Source organism: Spea bombifrons, chromosome 1 (genome assembly GCF_027358695.1).
Source record: "Spea bombifrons isolate aSpeBom1 chromosome 1, aSpeBom1.2.pri, whole genome shotgun sequence".
NCBI lineage: Eukaryota > Metazoa > Chordata > Amphibia > Anura > Pelobatidae > Spea > Spea bombifrons.
In genome coordinates, this window is record NC_071087.1 from 94,845,488 (window position 1) to 94,866,918 (window position 21,431).

The 21,431-nt window shown below is 37.4% G+C and overlaps 1 protein-coding gene across 3 annotated transcripts in view; it reads right to left on the reverse strand.

Moving 5' to 3' along the window:
- LINGO2 (leucine rich repeat and Ig domain containing 2) overlaps window positions 1-21,431 on the reverse strand; it is a 227,959-nt gene that overhangs the window by 82,883 nt on the left and 123,645 nt on the right. The window contains exon 1 of one of the 3 annotated variants that reach the window (XM_053465926.1): window positions 9,073-9,291. The exons of the other annotated variants lie outside the window; for them this stretch is intronic. The gene's annotated coding sequence lies outside the window, so the exon portion shown is untranslated. Of the gene's footprint in view, window positions 1-9,072; window positions 9,292-21,431 lie in introns of those variants that run through there. 3 annotated transcript variants of the gene reach the window in all.

Sequence of the window (21,431 nt, forward strand, 5' to 3'; positions counted from 1 at the left end):
TTATCGGTATGTCTGAGCCCTCATTTGAAGCCGCCTCTAGCATCCTGAAACAGATAATACACTCTCTGCATTTAAATCCACGGAATGTAATTCTGCTGTTTCTTTTATGCCTAACCCCCCCCCCTCAAGCTCATTCATCATTCATCATTCATCCTCTTACTTGCCATCATGGGTAATTACATGGGGGTATGGCTTAAATGAACAGAAGGGGGCACTAATTAAACATATATTGGTGTCTATCATTTTAGAGAAATAAATTAAGCTAATTATGAGACAAGACAAAGGGATTGTGAAGCTTGACTTTGGATTTGCAGTGGCAGCATGTACTTTAACACAATTGAGGAAGATATACAATTAAAGGTGGCGTTTCTAATGCCAAACAAGGTTTTTCTTAGTGCTAGGTTTAATTCTGCTCATTCTATCACATGCTCGGCGTGGACAAATACAGGCAGAGATGGTACAGCTGCCTGGGCACCAGTGTAATTTACCCTGCCTGCTCATATTGAAAGCAGGCAGTCTATATAAAGGGACAGTATAACGACAGCGTTGTCAACAAGGAATGCATATTGAAATATTTTGAAGTACATTAATACGCATTCTTTGAAGTTCCTTAGGGAGAATCTATAGCTTCTCGTTCTTTTTTTGTAGTCTGCCAATTCTTGCCACTGATTGGCTTCTTGAAGTAGCCAATCAGTGGCAGGAAAGCATTTCCACTGCAATCAGGCCCCTGACATTTACTGAGCCATTTACTGAGCCTTGCGGTAAACAAGGACCCTCAGATATCACACGCATTAAAAATGTACATGATGGCTGGAGTGCCACTTTAAGTATGCATCCTGCGCATGTCAGCTCAGCTGGTATTCACGCACACTAATGGGATTCCAAGATGGGTTTTTCAGTAGGTAATCATTTCAAGAATGTGCAAATTGTGTCACATTTTGACAGAACAAGACACTTATGACATTGCCTGCAATATAATGAATCAGCAGTTATAACATAATTGTTGATCCGGCTTTGATTAGGTTTGAATATAACTGGTATCCTATTCCGTTGGTCGTGGGGGAGAGTTGAAATGCCCCAAGCATAGGACACCTGTGCTGGGTTATATGGTGTTATCATATGGAACCGACATGAGAGTTTGGAAACAGCCTATACATCGTACAATCAAATGTAACGGCTGTGCAGAAACAGAACATACGTAAGTCCTGTCGGCTCCTGATTTCTGAACCAGTTATAAATAACTTACGACTATTTAAAACCACAAGGGAAGAAGGAGTCCTTATATCAGCACACAAGTCAGGTCATGTCATTCCCCCTAGCAAATCTTTTGAAGAATACTAATTCACATAGCATCGTATTCTCTGATCCATTTGCCTCTCAGCAAACCTAGGCTCATCTTCACTACCGAATAAGACATTTCGAGCAAGGTGTAGAATTTATAGTTGATGGAAATGACATACGTTGCAGCGTATATTTTAAGACAATGGAGGTAGATCTAAAAGTGTTATTTCTAGTACTATATACATCACATTTACTCTCTTTTTAACAGAGCCAACGGAAATGGTTTAAGAAAAAAAAAAAAATGACGTGCGCTTCCGATATACCTAAGTAACTCCGTGTTCCTAGCACATGGCTTTATCCACGCACACAGAAATCCATGGGTACTCCAATCTGTTTATTACGAAGAAAAATGCGACTGATAGGATTATCTAACAGGGTCTGCAAAATGCATCAGGGAACATGAAAGAGAATTTTCTAAATAAGTGTTGCCCTTTCCTTTCTCGATAGCGTCTGCAGGAAAAAACAACGCTATACTCATCGAATGCACTGGGGAGTTTTATGATGCCCTACTTCAGTTTCTTTTGAAGTTTCTTCTTAAAGGGAATCTTATAAAATAGTTTTTTTTTTTCTTTTTTACTTTTCCAAAAAATATGTCAGTTTATAAAAGTAAACCGCTGTTAAAAAAAAAAAAAAAAAAAAAAACTATTCTCCAAATATATTGGATGCTCTGTATTTATGCATTTAAAAGGTGAACTCTGAAAATTCACTAAAAATAGTGATATGGTAAATATTCGGTATGTTAGAAATGAAAACAGAATTTAAGTACTGAATTTAGATTACAGGCAATCACAATTAAAACGAGCACTTTTTCAACACAGCAAACAACTGGATTGCATAATGATTGCTAATTATAATAAATAATTGTATGTACCAATGCTAATTACCATTTACAAGCTGGGCTAACATTCATCTAAAGCTGAAGCATATTAATACACCATCTTTCTTCATGTTGTTATTATTGATTTAATATCTTTTCCGTTCATAGGTTAATTACTGTACATTTTAGGAGAGATGGGCACTCTGCAGCTTTTAAACATGCGCAGGTTACCCCATAAATCTGATATGGTAATTATGGGGATAGATTCAAATTGACAAGGGCAAAGTAATCAAACTTACATAAATTATATGCTCTGCGACAACAAAAAAAATAAACATTAAAAAAGGGTTGAATCTAAAAATCCGTACGAGGACAGCACAGATAGGAACTTGTGGATTCCATAACTTCCAAGACAGTGACGTCTCCTGCAACAAGGTCAAAGCAAACTCTGCATATAGTATTATTAATGCATAGGGATTTCTCCCTTAAAGGGGCATACCAGCCATCATATGCACTTGTATGCACATGAGAGATGTATGTTCCCTTTAAATTTTCATGGTGTCCATTTCGCAAATGCATGGACGCATTCTGCAGAATTCCCCATATGCATTTGCCCTTTGCCTTGCCCCCAGCTAAATGCCACGCAGGAGATGTGTTTTGTTGAACACGTGTCCCTGCACATGCTATACTCATCTCCAGTTGGCTCCAGCACTTACTCTGTGAATGCTGCAGGCGGGGGTTTATTCAGATCACATTAGACTGTCCCCTTAACTCTCTATGCATTTTGAAGGGACAGCAAAGGAATCATTGAGAAGGTCATTGGTGTTAGCCTTTCATAATTCATAGTTGCCAACTGCCCTTTCTTCATGGTTTTTGGGATCTTGTCTCTGTACTTTCAGTGTCTTGGTAAATCGGCAGATGCGGTTGTCGTGTACAGGGCCAGTTGGTGAGATGAGAATCTCCCTCTAACCGGCACAAAAGTAAGGAGGCGCAAGGTCTGTCCCTTCAGACCTCAATGCTCCCTAACACTATGTGCCAGCATTTGATGCTGAGGACCAGGATATGGCATCGTATCCCGGCGCTCAGCACTGACGCCGTGCGCACCGTAAGGGAGCATGGAAGAGGTCTTAAGAAACAGACTTTGTGCTCCCACCACAGGACCAGAAAAATAAAGAAAAGGGAGAAAGGTAAGGTATGGGGAGAAAGGGGATAGATGATAGTGAGAAAGGGAAGAGAAAAAGAGAAATAAGAGAGAGAATGAGGAGGAGGGATAAAGGGAAAAAAAAGGAGAGGCAGTGAGAAATCAAAGAGATAATGAATACAGATACATTAAGAATAGCAAACATAAAGAGAAAAAAGAAACGAGAGGGGTTATAAGAAAGTGTGTTTATATATTGAAAGTGTATAAGGGCAAGTAAGTGTGTGACTACAAGGGCAAGTATGAGCCAGTAGATTCTTGTGTAAGAAGTAGCATGAATGCACATACCGTATATATGTATGTGTGTATGGGCAGGGATTTGTAAGGGCTGTGTGTGTGTATATGTGTGTATTTTGATACTCTGATGTTTTGACCCTAAATAGAAGGATTCACATGTTTAACCCGGGGGGCACTATTTAGTATTGTTTTAAAAAATTAATATTGTCCATACTTGGTAAAAATGAGTTTGTGTGTACGTGTCAGTGTACAGGGTTAAAATGTGTGTCAGTACACAGGATTAGAATAAAGTGTGTGTGGGGGGGTGAGAGTGTACAGTATGTGTCAATGTGTGTGTCAGCATAAAAAGTGTGTGAGGGGAGTGCTACAATAAGTGTATGTGTATTAGTGCACAATGCAAGACTGTGTGAGGTGTTACAAAGAGTGTGTGTGTGTGTGTGGGGTGAAAGTGTCCATATCTTTTGCTTCCATCCTCCTTCACCTCATGTAGCGTTTCAAAGGAATATAATGTTAATTGCAATTTGTGGGCCATAAAGATTGCAGATTTCAGTCCCCAATTTATTCCAGATATGATTAGGTATGTGAACTAATGTAGCTCTCATGACTGAAGCACATCTCCAAAGGTCTTACTATATTTGATAACCAACCCACTTAAAGGTGATAAACGCACTTGCCTAATATAGACGCTGTGCTGCAAATGTATCTGACCACATACCAAGGCTGTAGGGGAAGGCCGCGGGAACTCGGTGATATAATCCACACTATAAAAACTAGGCGGAGCTAAATAACGCTAATTAATCGTGTTGGACAAAGGTGAGCACAGTGAGTGTGTGTGTGTCCCTGGAAATGTTTTTTTTAAATGTTGGCAGCTATGACAATGAAGCTGAAACACTCCTTACTCCTGGTTCAGTGTTGCAGATCTGCGTCCATGGATAAACACCTTTTGTGTCGTAGCATAACATGAAAATCTACCATGGCACAACATACACAGTTCAAGATGGCCCATTCACACTCGCCGGCTATTCAAATCAAGATCACAGACTTTAGAGCGCTGGTCAAAAGAATTTTTTTCAACAACACATCAAGAAAAAATGTATTTCTACAACAGAACTGTTGTGTTTATGACCCGCGGTTTTAATATTAGGCTCATAGTCCATTTCTTTACAGTTTATAGACCATAATTATAGTCTGCAGATAAAAGTAAATCAATAATGGTCACTTTGACCAATGGAGCACATAATCCAGTTCTGCATTCATCTTGGTTGTGTTAGATGTGCTTCCCAGTGCAAGCAGCTCCGGTTCCCTGCTGGGACATACAGATGTAGTCCTGACTTTAGGTATCTTTATTGTGATAAATATGGTTAGCGTATTGCATTCACTTGTGAGTTGTATTATTGAACACCGATAGGCACAAACACACCGCCAATCAGAAGGCAGGCAGCATTGGGTACCATTAATATACATACGGACATAATATTTTATATTGTATATCAACTTGTTCCTCTGGGTATTAAACATAAAATGTTTGTTTTTACAGGAGAGCCTGGTAGAGAATACTACAGGAATAGCTAATCAAGAAAATAATCAATATAAAAACCCGGCAGATAATCCAAATAATTGTGGGGCTTTAGTATCGTTTGAATCGCTTAAATCTCCCTATTACATTACTTGTCTTGGACCATGCTATATATATTCAAAGTGTTTTATTTTTTCTCATCTCATTTTGGGTTTCACAATGCAACCTAATTATTATTTTTATTATTATTATTATTATTAATTTGTGATTTCCATTTATTAATTTACCATAATTACGTTTATATTCAGAAGCCAGTAAATGATGGTGTATAAAATAACACATTTTTCATACTTAAGTATTTACTTGGGTGAACATATTTCATTTTTATTTTTACTAAGGATTTATAATATCCCTGTTCTTTATCAGTACACCACTGCCCCCTATGTTAATACTTATAGTGAGTTGTTTAAGAGGAACACATAATGGGGAAAATAAGAGGAAATAATGTCTTATTTATGCATTACGGTATCATATTCAACAGTGTAGGTAATACACATTAACCAGGTGTCTAGATCTCGCCGGCATCTACTTTGAGAGATGGTAAGCCTTGGGCAGGTGCCTTGTGGAGAAGGCAGCCCTTTACCCAGCTGGCACAAAATGCATTATTTCACTACTGATTCATTAAAAAATGTTTAAAAAGATTAGTTAAGCTTATTTTCATTTTTAAAGTATTGCTAAAGACCCCTGGCAAGACTTTAATGACAAACACCTTTTCCTATCATATTGCTTCTTGCTATTGTTTGCCCACTATGCCCCCCTTTGCCCTGCTGCAAAATACCCAAAGACCGCTCCTTTTTTGTAGATCCTTAGGCTGAAATTGAATGTTATTAAGTATATACCATCACAAATGGCAACCAGCATATGTTCATGTGCAGCATGCGCAACAATCAAAAGCAATTCAACTTATGGCTGCACCTGCCTGGATATAATATGCCCCAGATTTACAGGCAGACTTAATTTAAATACATTATAAACTTGGTAAAGTTCTTGTTATCAATATGTTAATATTTGTTCCACTATATAAATATCATTAATAAGCCCACAAAGAATCACGTGTAAAAAAAAAGATTAGAAGCTCCGCAAAGAGGTTAAACAAATGTCTTACATGTTTTTGTCCAGAACATGACACATAGGCATCACTTGTTTTTTTATGTGTTACGTAATGATGTTTTACAGGCCTTTACAGGTGCTGACTGACACTGACCATCCTTATGAAGTATCCTGATTAGAAGTACTTCTAATTAATCTGATAATGCATTAACCTAATCAGCAGTTTATTCATCGGAACCAACCTTTGCACTAGTATTGCTTATTCTTCCAACTAAGCCGATCGTGGTTGTTCAGCTAGCAATCACAATATAAAGCATCTTAAGACTCCATCAATGACAAACTAGGTCCACACTTATCATAAAACATAAGAACTATGCCTTGATTCACAGAATGTAAAGACTCATTGAGAACTTTTAAATGCTATATACAAGGCAAAATAACGAGGCAGCCTTGATTAAAAATATGTTAGTTATAGTTAATAAAACAGCAGGCTTATTAGTAATGCCTCATTCATTAAATTAAATGTATCTACCAATGTGAGAGTGTCATCCATTTACTATGGAGCTGCTATCGAAGGAGAAATCAGAAGAAAGATACATTTTTCTTACATGGTTCCATATGATATATAGTATAAAGCACCGAAAAGGGGTGGTTTTTTTTTTTTTATTCTTCCAATAAGTTTTATTAGCGGACTCAAACGAAATGCTTTAATTCGTAATGAAGTCCAGATTACTTAATAAGTCCTCTCTGCAGTAAACTTTTATTATAAGACGTGCATTCGACAGTCTATTATTATCTATTAAGAGCGGTAAGACATGGACATTGTGTGTTTCTCTAGTAGATTGGGCTCAGATAATAGAGATAAAAGGCATGTAGCTAATATACAGCTAATATGCATTATTTGGAAAGAAAGTGAAAAGATGAGATACATTTGTTTTATTTTTTAAAGTAACAAAGGAGGTGTGTTACTTGCCAAGACTGTAATTCAAGGCCCAGCTAGAATTGTTCTCATTGCTATCTCAGTCCTGACACATCCCTTTCCCTATCTCGCTGCTCTTTGCTTTCATTTACCCCAACTCAGCACCAGGGGCAGCTTATTTGATTCCCTGTAGAACATTTTGCCCCCCTCTACAGATGCACCTTTGGAATACATGACATATTCAAAAATAAAAATAAATCAACAACACAAAAGAACTGTTCAAATAAAAATAAAAAAAATATATGTAAAACACAAGTACTTCTTTCCCTCTACTATTTCCTTATAATCATAAACTGCTTTTTCTGAAATATAAATCATATTTTGGAGAGAGGGGGAAGCTGAAATAATTGACTGCATATTATACACAAAAATGTCTTATTTATGCACCAAAAAAAGAGTAAAAATATTTCCCCTAATTGTTTTTTTGTACTCTTACATTTAATGAGTATTTAACAATCACACACGCCTTATATCCCAAAATATATAATAATATAATCAACATTCTACAAATAATTTGTACATAGATTTGTAGCATGACGTTTGAATAGAAACTGTATTGTACATTGTATGTTAATCTATTAAACTATACAGGTAACCACACCAAGATGATTATTAGGAGTTATCTTACCCTCCTTTATACAATAAACTACACCATCACTCATGTATAGTATATATATATATTAAAACAAGTACCAAGACACCATGATGGTCACTGTGCTCTAAAAGTCACTGAATGGACTCAGTCATCGGATTGGCTACATGGTAATGTGGGCGGAGCTACACTGTATTGAGAGTAAAACCAACACATTCAAGGGAGGAAACATAACGTGTTAACCCTTCGAGGGCTGAAATATAAAGTACCCATTGCAGTTTGGGTCACCAACTGGTTTAAACAAAATCGCGATCCTATTCTTCCTATTCATAGTGATCATATTCTTGGAACTCTGTAGTTTACATATAACAAAATCGGACCCGAGAAAATTCTCAACAAAACACAATGCAAGTTTTACCAAGGCGCTCGATTATATACATGTGTGCCAACAGATAACATCCGTGTGTATTCTACTGCAACAAACATACGAACCGAAAACATCGGGAGGGCTGAACTGGCTCTACACGTGAGCTTCAAGGGGTTAAATGTTACCTTTCAGATCAGATGTATCATTTTTTTCTTCTCCGCATCTATCATCAGCAATTGGGATCCCATGCACATTGGGAGGTTAAAAAAGACCTCCCTGATTATGACATATTACAGAGCATTCATGTTTTTAACCCTTTCATTGCCACGTGTTTCAACGCAGCCTCCCTGTCTGTCAAATAGTTCAGCTGTCACACGCAGAAAAGGAAGAACTATATTTGACTTCAACCTTTCCCTCTTCGGAAACCTTTTTTTTTGTGATTTTTTTTTTTTTTTAGAAATTCTGAGAAGCGTGTGTGGACAGAGTGAAAATTACAATTTCTGAAAATTAAATTGCTACAATCCACACAGGTTTGCAAAGTAAAACCACAGGTGGCACACTAGAAAAAAAGAGAGAGAGAGAGACAGCCTGAATAGAAATGAATTAAATCAGAATATAAAACTCGATTTCTGCCAAGCATGCCACCCTCCTCCCAGTCAATCCTCGTATTATTTCATAAATCCCCTTCGGCACTGCCTCTCTTTACAGTGCCGTATCCCGAAAGGATGGGGAGGAATAAATACAAAAAGCAGACCCAAAGGATCACAACCACACCAAATCCAAGAAGCAGCCTCCTAGATCGCGAGAACACTCGTTAAGATCATCAACCGCACAGCAATATATAAATGCATAGAATAAATTCCATACTCTAAATATATATATATATACATATAATATTGTATGGAAATCGCTTACCGATCATTGATCTGCTCCTGGCTGGGATTACTGCGATCATGTTGCAACGTGCATGGCAGTTAGTGACTGGCTGCGTGTCTGTAAAAGCCTCACATCTGAAGACACAAACATTTCCTTTGCTGTTCATTTAACCTCGCACAGACAAGCAGCCTTTCAAGAAAACAGCTAAGAGCAGTTTAGGCTTCCAGTTCCTTATGAGGTCCTGTGCGTGTGTGAGAGTGTATGAGTGTATGAGTGCATGAATGTGTGTGTGTGTGTGTGCAAGGCCAAGTCATTGATGAGGAACAGTGATGGATCATCCTTGTGTGTCTTAGTACAGTAACCTAATAAACTCCAGAGGTAAAGGACACTGCTGGTGCCAAGGCAACAGCGATTGTTCATAGTAACAATAGTTTCCCTACAGGGAGGGTGAATGAAAAAAAAAAAAAAAAATACAGTTCGGGTGGTCCCAGATCTGGGCGCTAGCTCGTTCATTTAATTAACCCCCTGAGATCCAGCATGGGAGACGCTCTGATTACAAAGTAATGGCTCCATCAGGCACAATTAGATTCCGACCGAAACGTTATAGTTTGCGTGAAAACTCTTGCAGTAAACAATTCCTGGTCTGCTTCATTCCGTGGGGTGCTAATTAACCCTTAGAGGGCCGCTCTGCTCGCTTTAACCTGATCATCTCGGCTGGGTTTTTTTCTCTCGCATCGTGTTTCATAACATCTCACTAAATGGGGGTATGGAGCTGCTCAGCAATGTTTTTGCTGTAGTCACAAATTCATTTAATCTCTCTCCCGAATGCTGTCCTATTTTATGTCCTGCAGCAACATGACTGCCTGAAATGCTAATTTGAAAATTATAGTATATATATGTATATATATATATATATATATATATATATATATATATATATATATATAAAATAAATATGTATATATTTATAAACACATATATATATAAATATATATATATATATATAAATATATATATATATATATATATATATATATATATACATATACATAAATATATATATACACATATCCACATTTTTAGGCACTTGTTATGCAAGCAATACTTATAATAGGTAATATATATTCAGATCTTCATAGGGAAGTTTTTATGTATGTATGATAATACAGTATATTTACAATATGGGGCTGTTTATAAATGCAGTATATTACAATATGAATATGTGAATTTTAAAATAAATATAGATGTACATAACAGTAAAACAGAATATGGAGGTTATTCATAAATGCAGAATACTAGAATAAGGAAGCAAGTTGTATATAATATAATATAATTATTATTTATTGTTTTATATAGCACCATCATATTCCATAGCACTGTAAAATGGGTAATGAGGGCATAACAAGTAGGGTATAACATAACAATTACAGACTTACAGAAACAAGAGGTAAAAAGGGCTACTAAGTAGTGTCATCACCACAGCAGCCAATGGAAGGTTCATGTTGTTCTCCTCATTTTAAATAAGTCTGCATGTTCACTCTACGATGACATTTACACATTATTTATGGGGACCTTTCAGTGTATTTAAATATAATTTGCAAATTGTTTCTAGTAATATTTAGCTCATTAGCAAATGTGAGACAGAACATATCAATGATTTAGAGAAAAAAAAGATGAATAAACATTATAAGGTATTTTGTAAATGTGAATGTGTATGTACACAGCACTCACATCAATGGTTGACATAACTGTATTTTGGGTTGTTAGGTAAATGCAGAATAAAACAAGAAATACTTGTCATATACTACTGTTAACCAAAATCAAAGTCGATCAAAGAATGATCCTAATACCATTACTGTGATTATCCTAATAATTAAAGTTCCTAGGGGTATTTATGTTCAGTGTATAGAAATTCTGTTATAACATCTCAATTACATGTGGTTGCCTCGTCCCACACACTCCAACACTGAAAGGATTAAGTGATAATGGATGCGCATGTTTTAAGACACATAAGTGAGGCCGTGTTATAGGAGTCCTTGTCTTTGCATTAAGAAGATACCCAGTAGCCACACTTCTCCCATATTCTTTTTGTATGGCTGTGTGTGTGAACAGCAAATAATAAAAGGTATTTAGTCTGCGCAATAAGCCTGGAGGATATATGACCAGAGAAAGACGAGTCTAGGGAAGGGATAGCACAATACATTTTGCAGTGAAGAAGCTATGAGCTATTAGGTTAATAATGGTATAAACACGAAGACACAGAGGAATATGAAACGCAAGAACGTGCAATCCAAAGCAGATGACGACGCGTGGAGGTGTAGAAAGCTGAGATGTAAGACTGGAACATGGAGTTGATAATATCATATCATGTGCAGTGCTCTGATCGTTCATGGCAATGCAGTAAGAGTAGGAGTGATGGTATATGTATGAGCATAAACCTCTATAAACTATAAACCAGGTTTATACAAGTTAAACCTCTACTTTAATGGTTACCAAAGTTATACAACTTAAACCTCTACTTTAACAATTGACAAAAGCAGGATACTCGGGCGGGGAGGAGTCAGATGGGTTCAGCTTGCCACTTATGCCTATTAAGTTGATATGCTGCGCGTCGGCCATAATGGACAGGCCTGCAACATGCCACGCATTCACCACACACATTTTAAAGTCAGTATTGAGACAGCGGAGACACTTTTTAGGGGTGTAGTAAGAGGCACACCTAGGGCTTTATTTCAGACCATTTACTAAACTGAACGTTTCAGCTCCCAAATATCACTATGAAGTATCAAGTGCAAACCTCACTGATTTTCCCATTAGGAAGGTCACCCTGAGTAATGCATAGGTAGTGAGGGAGATTTCTTAAAACTCTCCTCAGTGATTTAGCTCTGCATTATAATGGGCGAACTCCCTCTTTAGGAAATATGCCCAATTTAAGCTTTTATTTGAGTGTGATCCATTGATAGCTATTTGTGTAACTGAGGAGTCATTTAGAAGACACATTTATTTTATCTGCACTAGGCCTTATTGGCACATTGTGGCTATTTATTGCGACTTTTATGGCCATAGAACACTTTGAGTGTGCTTATTCTAAGCTCCTAGAAAAAGATCGAAATTAGGGGAGGAAAGACAGATTTGGGTCTTTATGCAGCACCACCATAGTTCCTCCACCTATGTTGTTCCTCCACCACAACCATTTTACGTTCTTCCTAGCTTTAAAGAGGATTTACAGGGGAAGTAGTTACTATAGATGAGTGGTATATGTACTTACCTGTAGCCGTCGCTATCCGATCTCCATGATAATACAGGTATCTGGGTGCTGGAGTAAGAACCACATGTGGTGATACTGCTCAGAAGAACAGTTACCGGAGATAGAAAATTGACTGCAAACTCTACGCGCAGAAAAAACGGTGAATACACAGAGAGGATATTCTCACAGGTTCTGAACATTAAAAGATTGTGTTTCTTTCCCAGAGAAGCTTAATAGCTTAAAGTTAGCTAAATGTTTTCTGATCAAGCAAAAGGTATTTTCAGAACATAATGGATTAATCATTAAAATCACTGGCCCTTAGTTAATATACTGTGAAGCCATATGCCCCATGCTTAAATTCCATCCACCTATTGATTATAGACTCACGGAGACAAAGCCTCAATGAACAGACACTGATAGCATTTAATGAGGTACTCATTTTGTCTTCTAGGCTTCTTACAAGAGTAGGTGATCTTCTTCTACTTCATGTAGTCTGTACATGTCACAGAGGGTGGCTAGGAGTTCCAACCTGCAATCACGGAGTCTAACCTGCTTCATCAACAAACTTGGAGTTGGAGACCTTTGTAGATCTGTGCCTACAGAGGTTGCCTTTGAAAGTTATGGTAAGGCTAGGTTTCCACTTGGGTTTTTTTAGCTAAAAACGCCTATAAAAACGCCAATAGCGCCACCTGGCGTTTTTTTGTGAAAAACGCATGCAGCCAGATGTTAGCTGTAATTCAATGGGAAATCGCAAAATGCCATTTCCACTTGGCGTTTTTCTGTTTGGCGTTTTTTCAGTCCTCTTTGGCGTTTTTCTGCTTTTTTGGGCTCTGTGGCAGTTTTTCAAAACTGCAGCATGTTGACGCTCTGGCGTTTTTTGCAAGAAATCTTGGCTTTTTTTCTCCAATAGAAGTCTATGGGAGAGAAAAAACGCCATGAAAAAGCCATGTGGGTTTATTGCCTTGGCGTTTTTTATGGCGTTTTTTCCACAGTTACAATGCAGAGGATGGACCCAGTATCTGTGTGTCCTACGAGAAATAGGCTGAAAACAAACAGTTTCACACAAAACAAAGTCCTGGACTGGTTCATATTGAATTTTACACCATTTGGAACAAACATGCCATTACAAACAAACATACGCGACCAGATCCTGCGTGCCAAAAGCAACAGCAAACAATTTGCACCATCATTTGGGGCCAATCTTCCCAGAGGAGCAGACATTCGGAATAAAGCATGCCTTACAAACCACAGAAAAGAGACAAAAGGGTCTACCAAGTAAATGACATCAGGAGAGGGCAGATACTTGCCATTTATCCTAATCCCTTTTAGCTGAGTGAAACTTCTAACTTGTAAAGGCTGGAAAAACTGCCTAAGGTCAAAAAAAGCAATTTCCACAGAAAGGCTAAAACGCCAGAAAAAACTGCAGAAAAAACGCCAAAACGCAGGTAAATGCAGCGGCAGTTTTCTTGGCAGTTTTCCTGGCGTTTTTCATCAAGAAAAAAACGCCGGACAAAAACCCAAGTGGAAACCTAGCCTAAAGGAACTCAATACTTTAGATTTACCAGTCTGCCACGTGTCTATGCTCTCTTTTTATTCAGTATTACTTTTTACCTCTTTAATCAACATCTCTGCCTATGGCCCCCTGCCGGTTTGGCCCACAACTTCTCTAGTGCATGTCCTTTGATCCATCCGCAACTTGGTATTTTGCAAAATGTCAAAATGGACATAAATGGATGACACCAGATTCACAAATTCGCTATTACGTGCCAATTTTACATGAAATGATCATACAATTTCTATCATCTTTCAATCACATGTAATCGAAAAACTACGTTCAACAACATCTGTATTGCATACTACTGCATTCTAATAAATATTTACAATTTCACAGCTCTTTTAACTTTACCTAGCAGTATCAAATAAGAAAAAACACTGGGTCGATGTTTTAATAAATATTAATAAAATATCAATGACAATCATTTTTTAATTAGCACAACATTGGCTATTAATGGCTTAATAAATATATGTTTTTCTTAGATTTGGAAGTAGCTGGGTGGTTAGGAGTGACCAAGTTTTTTTTAAATAGGTAACTCATAATTGTATATTAATGCCTTCCCAAAAACCCTATTGTATTGTCATATATTAATAGTATAGCATTAATATGTTATAATGTCAACGCTGGTTAATCAAGACAACATCGGACACTACTGTAAAGTTACAAGGAAACTTTCTATGCAGGTCATGTGATTTAGTACACGTGTAATATTCATATCAGCTCTCTAAGTATTCTAAAAAAGGGAACATGTGAGTATTATACGTTCCGGTAATTGTGGCCTGTAGCCTTATGTCAGTGAATTAACACAAATATATGCAGAAATATTCAGGTATATCCAGGCATACCTTTATAAATCCACACGCAGATGCGTAAAGATTTTTCAGGATCCTTGTTTAAGCCGTTCATGCGAGTCGGGTGGTATAAGGAAACGTGGGGCCCGAATAATCTATGCAAATTTTCATAAAACACAGGGATAAAGAAGCTTTTTTTTTTATGTATTCAGGATGTATTGATCAATATTTAATGAGCTCATTGCTAATTCATATTTTCCAGAAATATAGGTCATAGGTTTGTAGATCTCTAACTTGCTATATAAGCCATGATTGTGCCTTCACTTTTATTGAATCCATAACTCCTGAGTTGTAGCGCAGCCCATGTTGTTCTTAGTGTGGATGAGTCAAGGATATTTACAGCCGCTGTAGTGCATGGCAAACGGAAGGACATTGTTGATACATTTGATGCCACATGAAATATTGATTACATGTATGTAAACAGGAAATGAAATGTCTATAAAATGTGTCCTTGTGAATTTATAGTGTAATTGAATTTAGGATGATAGGTTGCCAAAATATATTAAACTGCCTTTTTTTTCCCATCCTGACCTCTAAGATGTCCCCACTTCAATTCTCTAAAAATAGAAATACGCACAAAAAGGGTTTATTGTGTCATTCCAAATAAATTGTCTCTCGAGAGCTTTACTAATCACACTTCATATCTTTTAATTACCTTTGTATATAAAGTGCGAACTTTATCTCATATTTCTTACAACTGTGCGGTATTTGGTGTGATTGTCTGCGTTATGACATTGATAATGATGGATTGGGCCATTTTGTGATTATAAAGTACTAATTAAGTAAATAAAATCTCTGCTAGGCACAAGTGCAACTATGAGTCCCACCTGTGAAAATTAAATGGGGTTATGTATTAAGAAGTGATTCACCATAGCAACCAATTACATAATCCAATTACCAGGAACATTCTACCGGTTGCTGAGGTGAGCAGAGACTAAGCCAAGGCCTAGTCTAGCTCATAGAGCTAGCACAACTTTAGTAGATGCTGGTCCTGAAGGAGGCTACAAGGGCCAAATTCTAGAGCACGTTGCTACTTCAAGCTCAGTACTGTCCCCAGTGTCCCCTCAATGGGACTAAGCCTTAATATCTTTAAAAATAATACTTTTATTTGACTCCTTGATCTATGTTACATAGCTAGATATCTATGAATGTTTACATATTTAAGGTTGTGTTTTCTGCAAACAGAACACAACAACAATGTAGGACAACAAGGTAGACCATTCAATTTCTCACATGATATTTTAATGACTTTACTGTTTCAAGGAAGATGCATTGATATGATTTCAAAGATCAACTTTTGAAGCAACCCATAACCAGTTGCAGGAACCATGCAAGTTTCATTTGTGGTTGTTGAAAACCGTTGGATCATTAAGACTACTGGATCTTTCTAGCACTCAATCTCTTCTTTAAACCTAGAACTACCAATAAATAACACCCGGAATTAAACGTATTTCATTGTATTCACATATCTCACATATATTTAGATCAATGAGATTTTAGTAGATAACGCACAATTCATTTTGGGCGATAGACCAATCCCACGAGCTCTACTATACAGCTCTACTATACAGCGACACAAGGAAGTGATATGAAAGGTTTCTCTCCTCCATCACACTAGATCATTAGAGGGTGCAGCTCCTTTAACCCTACACACATAATGAAACCATTGCAATGGGTGTTCAAAACTGTCATAGAACAAGGTGCACCTATGGCGAGTCCCAACAATGTCCCAGGTATGCTTACTGCCCAGTGTTATTTGTACAAGGTCACATTTTTATTATTATATAACTATAATGTGCTCTTGAAACACGAAACACTCCAATATTCATTGCACTGAATTTATGTTACTGTTTTCTTGTACATACGGCTGCTTTTCCTGTTCAAGAGCTCAGCATAAATCAGATAATCAATAGCACTCAATAGTTTTACATTAATGACAGGCCTGAATTGACCACTTTTCTGAACAATGAGGAAGTTGGTGTTTGCAGTCTTCCTGACTAATTAAAGCTACTATTGATGCAGTTTGCTGCCATAGTTCTCCTCATGTATTAATCATTATTCCGTAATCCAGTGTAACATGTATATATGATTAAGATTTATGACATTATCACCCAGCTGGCCTTTCTTAAGAGCGTAGTATTGACACATCCTTGCCTTGACTGAAATCTACTTTTTCCTTTTCTAGCTGAAATTACATAGTTGTACGTAACTTTGTTGTGCAGGTCATTTTGACCTCTCTTTATTCTTCCTATTTTTCACTCATCTCTTTGTGGAATTGTGTGTGATCGTTGTGACAGAGGGTGTACACCCTGATTCCTGGGGATCTGCATTTATGTGTAACTTCAGTGTTTCTGAAGGCTATCATTTGCTATATATAACACAGTCTTTACAAGAAATTGCTCACTAAAAAGGGTCCCTATAGTGTTGCCATAATGCCTTTGTTTCTGGAAAGTGAGCTTGTAATATTTCTGATGTTCTGGTTCAGCGTAGGGCTCTTATATTCAGGATAGCATAGCCCATGCATGAGCAAAGGGATAATGTAATATCCCATACAACTTTGTATTTTTTTCTGCAGTAAACAAACAAGTAAATAAAATACTTACCTTGTTAAAATGTGGCAGCTCCAGAGCTGCAGCGTACTGTCCCCTCTGCTGCCTGTATTTGGTGCCAGTTTTAGCTACTTTACACAGTAAAGTTCCCACTAAAATCACCAGGAATGTGTTTTGCAGATATATACATACTGGGATCTTATAAGACCCCCCTTGAAAAATCTTATGTAAGACAGAACTGGAGCTGACTGACAAGGAGCATATCGGGTGCCACTTTTTAGGGGGTGCCACAACTGCCTCTTGAGCCAGTCCAGGTCGGACCACCCATTTGTGAGCAATTTTGGACCAGCCAAGGGATGCAGAAATGCAGCAGGGTCACGTAACGTGAGGTTTTAACCCTGCAGTTAAATGGAAGATTGCTTACACCGTGTGCGAGGGCCAGGGAGTAAAGCTGCTGGCATCAGGTAAGGGGTGTGAGAGGGAGAAGGTAAGGGAAAGAGTAGTCAGAGTCTATAAGTATTTGTGTGTGAGCATGTATGTATTTATGTGTTTGTGTGTCAGGATGAATGTTTATGAGTAAAATTGTGAGCATGGATGTGTATGTGTAAGTGTGTGTGAGTGTGTATGTGCAAATGTTTTTTTGTGGGCATGGATGTGTTTGAGCATGGAAGTGTATGTGTAAGTGTGTGTGTTGAAATGGATATGTACGTGTAAATATGTGCGTGCATGAATGTGTATGTATATGTGAGCATGTATCTGTAAATGGTTGTGTGTAAGTGTGTGCAAGCATGAATATATGTACATGTGTGTATAAGTACATGAGGGTGGATGAGGGAAGTATGTGTTAGTGAGTATGTGTGCATGTCTGTGGGCATGGGTATGTAAGTGCGTGTAAAAATGTGTGCCAGTGCAGATATGAGTTACCCAGGGGAGGGGTCAGTGGAGTGGTCCCAGAAATAGGGTTTGCCCCACATGCCAAATACTATAGGTATTCCCCTGGCAGAGAGAATTCTGATGAATCCCTCCATGTATTAACACTAAAAAATGATTTAGGGGGTGTTCAGTTATTACATGCATTAAAAGGCTGGATTGCCTCTTTAAACCCCCCCCCCACTGTATTAGCCTCTATCATATCCTGTATACTACATTCTACATTTCATCTAAAAATATAGATATATCTTGGGAGAAAGAGAGACACTCCCATTTCAATATAGATGCCATAGTGCACACAATCAACCGTAAATGGCACAATTACAGGAAACGTGTGGAGCAATGCCATGCCCTGGTCACCTTTTCCACTTCTAACATGAAACCATTGTGTATCACTGAAAAAAGGTAAAAAACAAAATTGTAACAACCAGTGGCGAATTTATCTTCAGCTCTGCCCTACGCCAAATCCACGGCCAGTAGCATACTTAAAGGGAGTCAGGTGTCACTCATGAGGGGGTGCCCAGTGGCCGCCTAACGCGGACCCGCAGCTTACCACTGTGGAGCTTGCACGCTGTGCAAGGAAGCTCTTTTCCAGCCCAGGTTCCTGCTTCCCCTGTGAGGAAAAAGAGTCTCTTCACACAGTCGGCGGGTGCCACAGCAGTGAGCTGCGGGCCCGTGTTCGGCAGCCATCAGGCCGCATAGAGGCCTGCACGACCCCAGATGCTTATACGATTAAGTAAATTTTCTTAAGGTGTGAACAGGGGGTCCTCCTTTACTCCTCTACACAGCGCCTCAGATTTCAAAACAAAATATATTATATAAGAAAGAAAAGTCTGGTGCTATTTTTTGGCCCAGTTGTAAAATGTTACATATAATAATTAGATTTTTTATTTTATTCTGTAACATAAATATTGGTAGAACATATATCTCAGCAGTATTTTGGTTGGGAACATAATTATGGCACATCCTAGAATGCTTTGGTAATGTGGGTTTCCCACATGTTTCTTCAAGCCCCTATTGTTACATCTACCATTTATCTCAAGAAGAAACATCTGAGGCCCTCTAAAATATTATGCGACTCTACTGTTTCTATTTTGGCCCCAAAAAAGTATCACTTTTGACTAAAGACTCCATGGAGCTTTACAGTTTTGTGATACCATCTGAATGGATAAACGCAAAAGCTATGTTTTATTTACACTGTTACGCTAATGGTTAACATAAAAATAAAAACAGCCAACCTAAATACTATAATTGTAATAATAACTTGCAAACCCATTAGTTTTCAGTTTTCACATCAGGAAAAATGGGAAGATTAGATGGTCCAAATGGCTCTTATCTGCCGTCAAATTCCATTTCTGTGTTTCATTAAAACTCTCAGCCTGCTCAATGCCTAAAATTTGATTTTACATAAGCACCTAATGTATTTGTCTAATCGCATCTTATACATTTGCAGAGAAAATCATTTTCACTGTACTATTAAAAACAAAAGAACTTGGAATGATACCAATTTAATTATGTTCAAGGCATGCTGCTCAATCTTCTGTTTACATCTAAACAATAGAATGAGTTCTAACCAAAGCCAGGTAAACGACTGACTTTGAGTCTGCAACCATTTTTTTTAAATCTTTTTTTGTCCAAGCAAAACACATAATGGAAAAGATTACAAAAACAAATATGTGTTAGAGAACACGAAGTGACTTGAAATGTGTCATACCAGAAGCACAGAAAACCTTATGTGACCTGTCTCTTCCATTTGTAAGATATTCAATTATTTCTGTGTGGCAGCTGAACGGTAAAAGGACAGGTTAGTTGGTCATATTTAAAACAAGGCAGATGCCAAAATGTAGAAATCATACATTTCTTGAAAGGCTCGGGTCACATTAAGATACTAAATGATCTGCTGTAATACAGATAATAATGATGTAATACCGAAATCACAAACTCCATATTAATCAACCAAACAACAGTATACATATTAAATATTCATTTGAAAATGTTTAGTAGTTTTTAATGAAGCAGTGTACAATGCTGGGAAAAAGTACCATATTTGCTTGATTATAAGATGACCCCCCCCCCAAATTTTAATATTAATTTAGGAAAACAAGAAAAAGCCTGAATATAAGACTACCCTATAAGAAAAAAGTTTTACTAGTAAATATTCATATATAAGATTGTTTTGTTTTTATTTTCTTTTATCCCCCCCCCAGTTATGTACATTTGCCCCCAGTTAGTGTGTCTAAACATCAGTGTATTTGCTATGACCTGTTATGAAAAAAAGTCAATATTTTGCCTGCAACAAGCCCCACGGGTGTGCTTCTCTTTTGGACTTTTAGATTTGGGCTGAAGTTATTTGCACGTGGGCATTGGATTACACGCCATAATAATACTAAACTAGGTTTCAAAATACAGATTTACAGAAATATGACAAAGAATCATGGGTTATGGCTCAATGACCTGATTGCCATGGATGTTCTTTTCTACCATACACTGATATACCCATTTTTTAATTGAATAAAAATGAAACAATAAATATATTTAAAAAAAATAATGTGCTTTTTTATTTTCCTAATTATGTTTAGTTATTAAAGGGGTTTTTCACAAATGGGGAAGGGGCACCTGTCGCATCACAACGCCCAATCCTTGTGTGCAAACTGACAAGCTGATCTAAGGTGCAGGACAATGTGTAATTGTTACCATGGAAACCGACAACTTCACTTCACTGCTAGCTCCACACACTCATTACTCAGCCGCAGTCTCTATTACGGTATACATTTTCTATGCTCATCCCACTCTATGGCTCCCAACCTTTTTCCAATACCAAGAACAGCCTTAAAATGCATTAAATGAGGAAAGTATGGCTAATAGACACCCAGCCAGCGACATTATTACAGGAAGGTTATGTTCATGCTCACAGAAACGAAGACAGCATTATTACTTGTTTATTATAATATCTCACCGTTATGTACAGTGGGCAGATAAAGACACAAAGAATTATTGATATTCCAAAGTTAATCACAATGGTCCAACAGAGAAGCGAGGCTGTATTTCTGTAAACTTTCATTATAAACTTTATACAGTACAAATGTTGCTCTCATATTCATTTTAATGTTGCAGATTGTTGCTTTACAGAAATAAGATTTTGCTTTCAAATTACCCATGATTGGCAGTTTGCAGAAATAGGAAAAATAAAGCATTTTTTTTTATTATTATCACAGCAATTTAGCAGGCCGGGAGAAGCTGTGACCACTGCTAATTTATTTAAATTA